We start from the raw sequence: 6,730 nt of genomic DNA on the forward strand, positions 1-6,730 counted from the left end.
GCTCCTGGAGGCTCAGTTAGTTAAGCATCTGCCTTCAGCTCAGGTCATGATCCGGGGTCCTGGGATTGAGCCCCACCGGCTGTTCCCTGCTCAGCGGGGAGCCTGCTTTTCCCCTCTCCCTCTCCCCCTGCCTGTACTCTCTCTCTCAAATAAAATCTTTCAAAAAAAATTCTTTTTACTTCTTTTATGTTTCCTGTCTTTATACTATCACTTTTGATCTCTCCTTTCCGATCAGGGTACCCTTTAATATTTCTTGCATGGCTTGTTTAGTGGCCACAAACTCTTTTATTTTGTTTGTCTGGAAATTCTTTATCTCTCATTCTATTTTGAATGATAGCCTTGCTGGATAGAGTATTCTATTTTTTTTTAAAAAACATCACAAATAAGGTTTTTTGTCACCACTTAATGTCTGAATTTTAAACAGATTCCTGGACTGGTGGCTCATACCCATCAGCTCGTTCAACTTGAGTACCGGAATCATCCCCAGTAGCTTTTCCAGAACTACTACCTTCATCATGAAACTCCATGAGCTTTCCCAATTCAAACTTGGGCTTCTTTGGCATTTTTTACTTTTCTAACGAAGACATCATGGAGTGGATAAATAGACTGACAAACTTTTTCTTTATCTTTTCCAATGCTGTCTGGAATCAATTTATTGACCACTTCTTTCAAGTCATTAGTCTGGACCTCTTGGGTCATGATCTCCATCTTTTTCCGAATTCGGCAGACCTGTTGGTGCTGAGCATAAGAGATCTTTTGAATCTGATTATTGCATTTTTTAGTAAAACCAACACAAAACAGATGAAGCAAATAACCATCGGTAGTCTTGACATCAACATGAGCTTCAATCATGGTCTGCCATTTTTTGACCATGGAGCACATTTTGTCCTGGGTGAGATCCATGCCATGGAAATTAGGCACTTTTTGCCCTGAACATCCTCAGTAATTAGCTTGAATTTTCTAAATGCAACTTCATCATGCTGCAGATCAGCAAGGCTCACTTCAAAAACACGACCCTTGAGGCTCTCAGATGCAATTTTGGTTCCTTGAGTTCTTATGACTAATGTTTTTCCAATATTTCTTATATTGAATATAGCTGGTGCTTTCTTAGAAAACGGATCAACCACTTTCTTCTTGGCTCCCTTTTTGCTGCCTTTTGTAAGGCGCTTGTTCTTGCCAACCGACCGCCATGGCGCTGCTCAGGGTGGATAGAGTTTTCTTGACTGCAGATTTTTCTCCGTTCAGCACTGGAATATAGCACACCACTCCCTTCTGGTTTGCCAAGTGTTTTTTTGGAAAATCTCTTGCTACCCTTATGGGTTTTTCCTTGTAAGTTAATGACTTCTTTTGTTAAGATTTTGCAAATTTAATTACAGTATTTTTTAAAAAGATTTTATTTATTTATGACAGAGAGAGAACGAGAGAGGGAACACAAGCAAGGTGGGGGGAGCTGGAGAGGGAGAGGGAGGCTCTCCAATGAGCATGGAGCCCGATATGGGGCTCAATTCCCAGGACCCTGGCATCATGACCTGAGCCGAAGGCAGATGCTTAACCGACTAAGCCACCCAGGCACCCCATAATTACAGTATTCCTTGGTGTGGGCCTCCTTTTATTGATTTTTTAAAAAGATTTTATTTATTCATTTGACAGAGAGAGATATCACAAGTAGGCAGAGAGGCAGGCAGAGGGAGAGAGGGGAAGCAGGTTCCCCGCTGAGCAGAGAGCCCGATGTGGGGCTCGATCCCAGGACCCCAAAACCATGACCCGAGCCTAAGGCAGAGGCTTAACCCACTAAGCCACGCAGGCGCCCCCTTTTAGTGATTTTGATGGGAGTTCTCATTGCCTTCTGGATCTGGATGTCTGTTTTCCTCTCCAGTTTAAGGAATTTTTCAGCTATTATTTCTTCAAATAAATTTTCTGTCCCCTTTTGAATGAATTCATCTCACCATTCATCTTTTTCTTCTGGGGATCCTATAATACAAATATTATTACATTTGGTGGAGTCAGTCAATGAGTTTCCCAACTCTATTTTCATTTTGCATAATTCTCTCTTTTGTTCAGCTTCTTTGCTTTCCACTGCTTTGTCTTCTAGGTCATTAATTCATTCCTCTGCTTCTTCCAGCCTTTTAGAAGCACGTTTCTAATCTCATGTATTGCACTCTTCATCTCTGCTTCCTTTTTAACTTTTCTCTATGGTAAGGATCACACTGGTGTCTTCTATTCTTTTCTCAAGCCCAGTGAGTATCCTTATGACTGTTGTTTTAAATTCTAACGGGAATGTTATTTATATCTGTTTCATTTAGATCTTTGGCCGTGGCCTTATCTTGTTTACATCTGGGATAAATTTCTCTGACTTCTCATTTTGTCTAAGTCACTGCCTTCTTGTCTGTGTTCCAATTTAGGTCTCCTGCTCCTGACAGTAATGGCCTTATGAAGATGTCCCATAGTGTCCACAGCCTGGTCCTTCAGGGAGTGCCTCTGGTATGTGTTGTGTGCACTCTGCTGTTGTATTGTTTTGGCTGCTCTGTCCTTGAGGCCAGTCATCTGCAGAGGCTCTTTGCCTGCTATGGGCAGTGTTTGGTACCTGGCTTGGATGTGGTGAGTTTTAACTAGGTGGGCTTCAGTCTGCTCGTGAAACGAGCCTCCACTGGAACTGAGGTCCTGCAAAACTCTGGTCAGGAGATGTGGTATAGGCTGGGCTTTGTTCTGGTCTTCTGGGGAAGGGGGCCCCCACAGTGGGACTCAGGCAAGCGTGACTGAGAAGGGTGGTTCCACCGGAGTGCAAGGGGAAGGTGCTTGGTGTAAGCAAGTTAGGTAGTCAATATTGGTGCCACAGTGCTTCCCTACGGGGGCTCTGTGTATATGCTGGGTGGGGGTGGGGGGTTGGGGTGGTGGTGGGGGTGGGGAGGGAAATGGCACTAGCTGGCTCCTCTGTCCCTGGAGAGGTGTCTCCATGAACTCTCCCACTCAGGGACAGCTCCAAGGAGAGGGAGTATTCTCTTCACCATGTGCCCTGGCACTCTTCAGATTGCTCATTTCAATCTGTCTGTCCCCAGGGTTGTCTGCCTTCCTTCTAGGAGCAGCATAGTACCTTTGGGCTCTATCCCAATCAATCCTGCTGACCTTGAAAACTCCAGGCTTTACGCCCTCCCAGTTGCAAGAACTCATGAAATTCAGCCCCTCTTGTTTTCCAAGCCAGTGGCTATGGGGAAACCTTCTCCTTGTGTGATCTAGTGTGCCCCTCTCCCTTGCCCTTCTCCGTGACCACAGCTCCCCCGCCTCCACAGCAGCCAGGATCCATTTTCTCTCCTAAACCTTGTCTCCATACTTCCTACCTTCTTCGATGTGGCTTCTTCTCTCCCTTTAGTTGTGAAGTTGGTCTGTTCGTCTTCAGGTCTATTCCTGGGCTATTTAGGATGATTTGATAGTTATGTAGTTCTATTCATGGGACAAGGCAAGATTAGGGTCGTCCTACTCTGTCACCATCTTCCTTTGTCTCTGACTACTCACTCACTTACTTACCACTGGGTAATGAATTATAGTGAAGTTGAATCTTAGTATGTATATATAATTAATAGAAGGATGTTGACAGATAATATACTTGAAGTGTTACATTTATTAAGCAAAAATAAATTATTTATTTTTAAGTATCAGGTTGTTTCTTGTAATGTTGCATGTGTTTTTTTTTTTTAAAGATTTTATTTATTATTAAAGAGAGATCACAAGTAGACTGAGAGGCAGGCAGAGAGAGAGAGGGAAGCAGGCTCCCCACTGAGCAGAGAGCCTGATGCAGGACTCGATCCCAGGAGCCTGAGATCATGACCTGAGCCGAAGGCAGAGAGCCTGATGCAGGACTCGATCCCAGGACCCTGAGATCATGACCTGAGCCGAAGGCAGCGGCTTAACCCACTGAGCCACCCAGGCGCCCCTGTTGCATGTGTTTTAAACAAATTCTCTTAAGATGTAAACCATCACATGTTTTATTAAATTTGAATAAACTGTTAAAATTGCTATAGCATATCTCACCTAAGCTCTCTAGTACAATTTTAAGCAAATATATATTGTAAAGAAAGAACCAGAAGCAGTCAAGGCAGCAAGACTGACTTGCTGTAAGACTGTTTCATAGTAAAGTAAGCTAAAGCCTCTATCCTTTTTATTCCTCATTCCCTAAAGGAGTTACACTACCAAGTAAAGGAATTTCCCAGCTGCAGTTTTGGGGCCACAAATGCAAGCTTAAATGATTGCTCTTGAGACTTCCACTTTTGCAGGCGATCATGTCCACATAAATTACAAAAAAACCGTATGATTTTGTTATTTTAACACCAAACTGAATGGTGGACTGAAATCAACATGTGAAAGAAAGGCTCAAAGCTTGTTCCTCTCTTAACAGAGTAGTGTCATTCTAGTTTTACTGATGCATTAATTTTCATAAAGTGCAGCAACAAAATAAATAAAGTGAAAAAAGTAATGAAGATTTATATACAACTCTGAGATTAAGATAAGTTACTGTGTTCTTGCGAGACTTTTAACTCTGTGGAAGCTCACTGATCCAAGTAACATAATGATTCTTTTCCCCCCTTAGATCAATCTGCTATGAAGGAGTATATGATAGCTTATAAAAAAAGATTAGATTAAAAGGAAAATTTATGTGCTAAAGACTAAATCCAGATACGGTCAGGTGCTGAGCATTATTTCTGGCTTCAAAATAGGAAGTATCTGTCTCGCCATCTGGTTGGGGTATGAAAGGCATAGTTTGATGCTGCAGATTTTCCCAGTCCACATCACTGAAGAGAGGATGACGTCTCAGCTCTTAGGAAAAATATAAAACAAAATAGAGTATTATGACGCCATTACCTAAGTTAGTACTGCTTCACACATATGTCTGTCTCTCTGCAACCATGTACTACATACTGGCACACATTATGTCATTTTGTCTAACACTTGACACATGACAGGTGCTCGGTCTATATTTGTCAAATGACTGAATGAATGGTTTGCCTTATCTTTCTTCTCCATACTCACTCCTAGATGTCATGGTGTCATGGTTGTATCTCATTACCTTATGTCTCTCCCCTAAAGAGTAAGTTGTACAAGCACATGGATTTTAGTCTGGTTCATCCCTAGGGTACCTCCAGCACCACAGCAACATTGCCTAGCACCTAGAAGTCACTCTATAGGATTTGTTAAATAAATAAACTGTTAATCTTATTAGAGGGAACACCTAGAAGCTGATACAAGTGACATATTACTAAATCTCATTTTTCTAAATACCTTACACCACATGGAAATGCAGTTGGGGACATAACTCCTTCTTTGTGTCTATGTATACTTCATTACAAAAAGGATTTTAGGGCAGCTGACATTAAGCCTAATTTGAAAAATTAAAGCCAATGAGTTCTTCTAGTTTCAAAATTGGAGTTTAATATATGCCTGCCTTGGTAAAAGCTATTGAAGGGTCACAAATATACCAGATCTTATTTGAGACAATCTAGCAACTGATACATCTCTTAGTCAACAGTGGTATCAGAAATGAAGCAGTAAGAAATTTCAGAAGAGAGTTTTTATTAAAAAAAATTTCCTGTATTGGCCAATGAATAACTTTATCAGGCTTTGAAAAAACCCAAGACACTGACAAGATAAGATTGCTTTAAGGTACCTGTTTGAGATTAATAGAATTAATGAATATTAATTCAGTGAATGAATATCCTAACCTGAGGTACTGAATTTTAATGCAGAGTAAGGAGAAATATATCAATGCATATTTAGCAGGCAAAAGTAAACTGAAGAAATTTTTAACCGATTTAGCAGTCAGATTGTTTATGGTATTGTATTAGTACTCGGTATCATTATTACCATTCATCTTAAACAATTCAAGGATAAGAGTTTATTAACACAAAACCTTACCTTTCATTCCAGCTCTCTTTGCATTATCAATAGTTAAAAGTATTTCTACTGCATTTTGAGCATTATCAGATAACTTTTCTTCACCTTCAGGCCACGGGATATCTACAAATACAAGTAGCTTGTTAATCATTGTTCAAATATTACACAGAGATAAATACATCTATCTTAATAGAAAAAGAATCACCTCTTTTCAGAATATTCTGGAATACTTGTTGTGGTGTTTCATCATTGAAAGGAGGAATTCCAGTTAGAAACTCAAACAAGCAAACTCCAAGTGCCCACCAGTCTACTGCAGGACCTAGAATTTAAGAGGGAGTAGTTGAACTTGTAAGCATTTTGTACAAATATTTCATCAACTAAAGTGTTAATATATGGATATTTGGGCACAGTCAAGGCATTCATTTCCTAAGGTTTTCTTCTAGCTCCATAAGGTGCAAAAACCCAAATTATCTTTATTTCAGTAACATGGCAATTATTTTCCTTCTCTATTCTCTAAGAAGTTTAGATTAGTAATTATCACTAATTACTGGGTGTAGCTCAGTGGGTTAAGCCGCTGCCTTTGGCCTGGATCATGATCTCAGGGTCCTGGGATCAAGCCCCGCATCGGGCTCTCTGCTAGGCAGGAAGCCTGCTTCCCCCTCTCTCTCTGCCTGCCTCTCTGCCTACTTGTGATCTCTCTCTCTGTGTTAAATAAAGAAATAAAATCCTTAAAAAAGTAAAACACAGCTAGTCAAGAAAAGTTAAAGCTATCTTTCCTTTGTCACTAATGACCTCTGATATTCTGGATATTTACTTGTTCTAAATCCTAAAACACAACAAAGAAATA

The 6,730-nt window shown here is 40.6% G+C and overlaps 1 long non-coding RNA gene and 1 pseudogene across 1 annotated transcript; both read right to left on the reverse strand.

The window, feature by feature from the left end:
* Positions 1–416: 416 nt before the first annotated feature.
* Positions 417–2,445, reverse strand: LOC116861977 (annotated as a pseudogene).
* A 1,491-nt stretch (positions 2,446–3,936) lies between these two features.
* Positions 3,937–6,231, reverse strand: LOC116861972. Its single transcript, XR_004381578.1, has 3 exons — positions 6,089–6,231; positions 5,905–6,006; positions 3,937–4,809 (listed from the first exon to the last, which is right to left on the reverse strand). It is a non-coding gene; the product is annotated as an uncharacterized LOC116861972 (long non-coding RNA).
* Between the last annotated feature and the right edge of the window lie 499 nt (positions 6,232–6,730).

Source organism: Lontra canadensis, unplaced genomic scaffold, assembly GCF_010015895.1.
Source record: "Lontra canadensis isolate GAN:19392208 unplaced genomic scaffold, GSC_riverotter_1.0 scaffold215, whole genome shotgun sequence".
NCBI lineage: Eukaryota > Metazoa > Chordata > Mammalia > Carnivora > Mustelidae > Lontra > Lontra canadensis.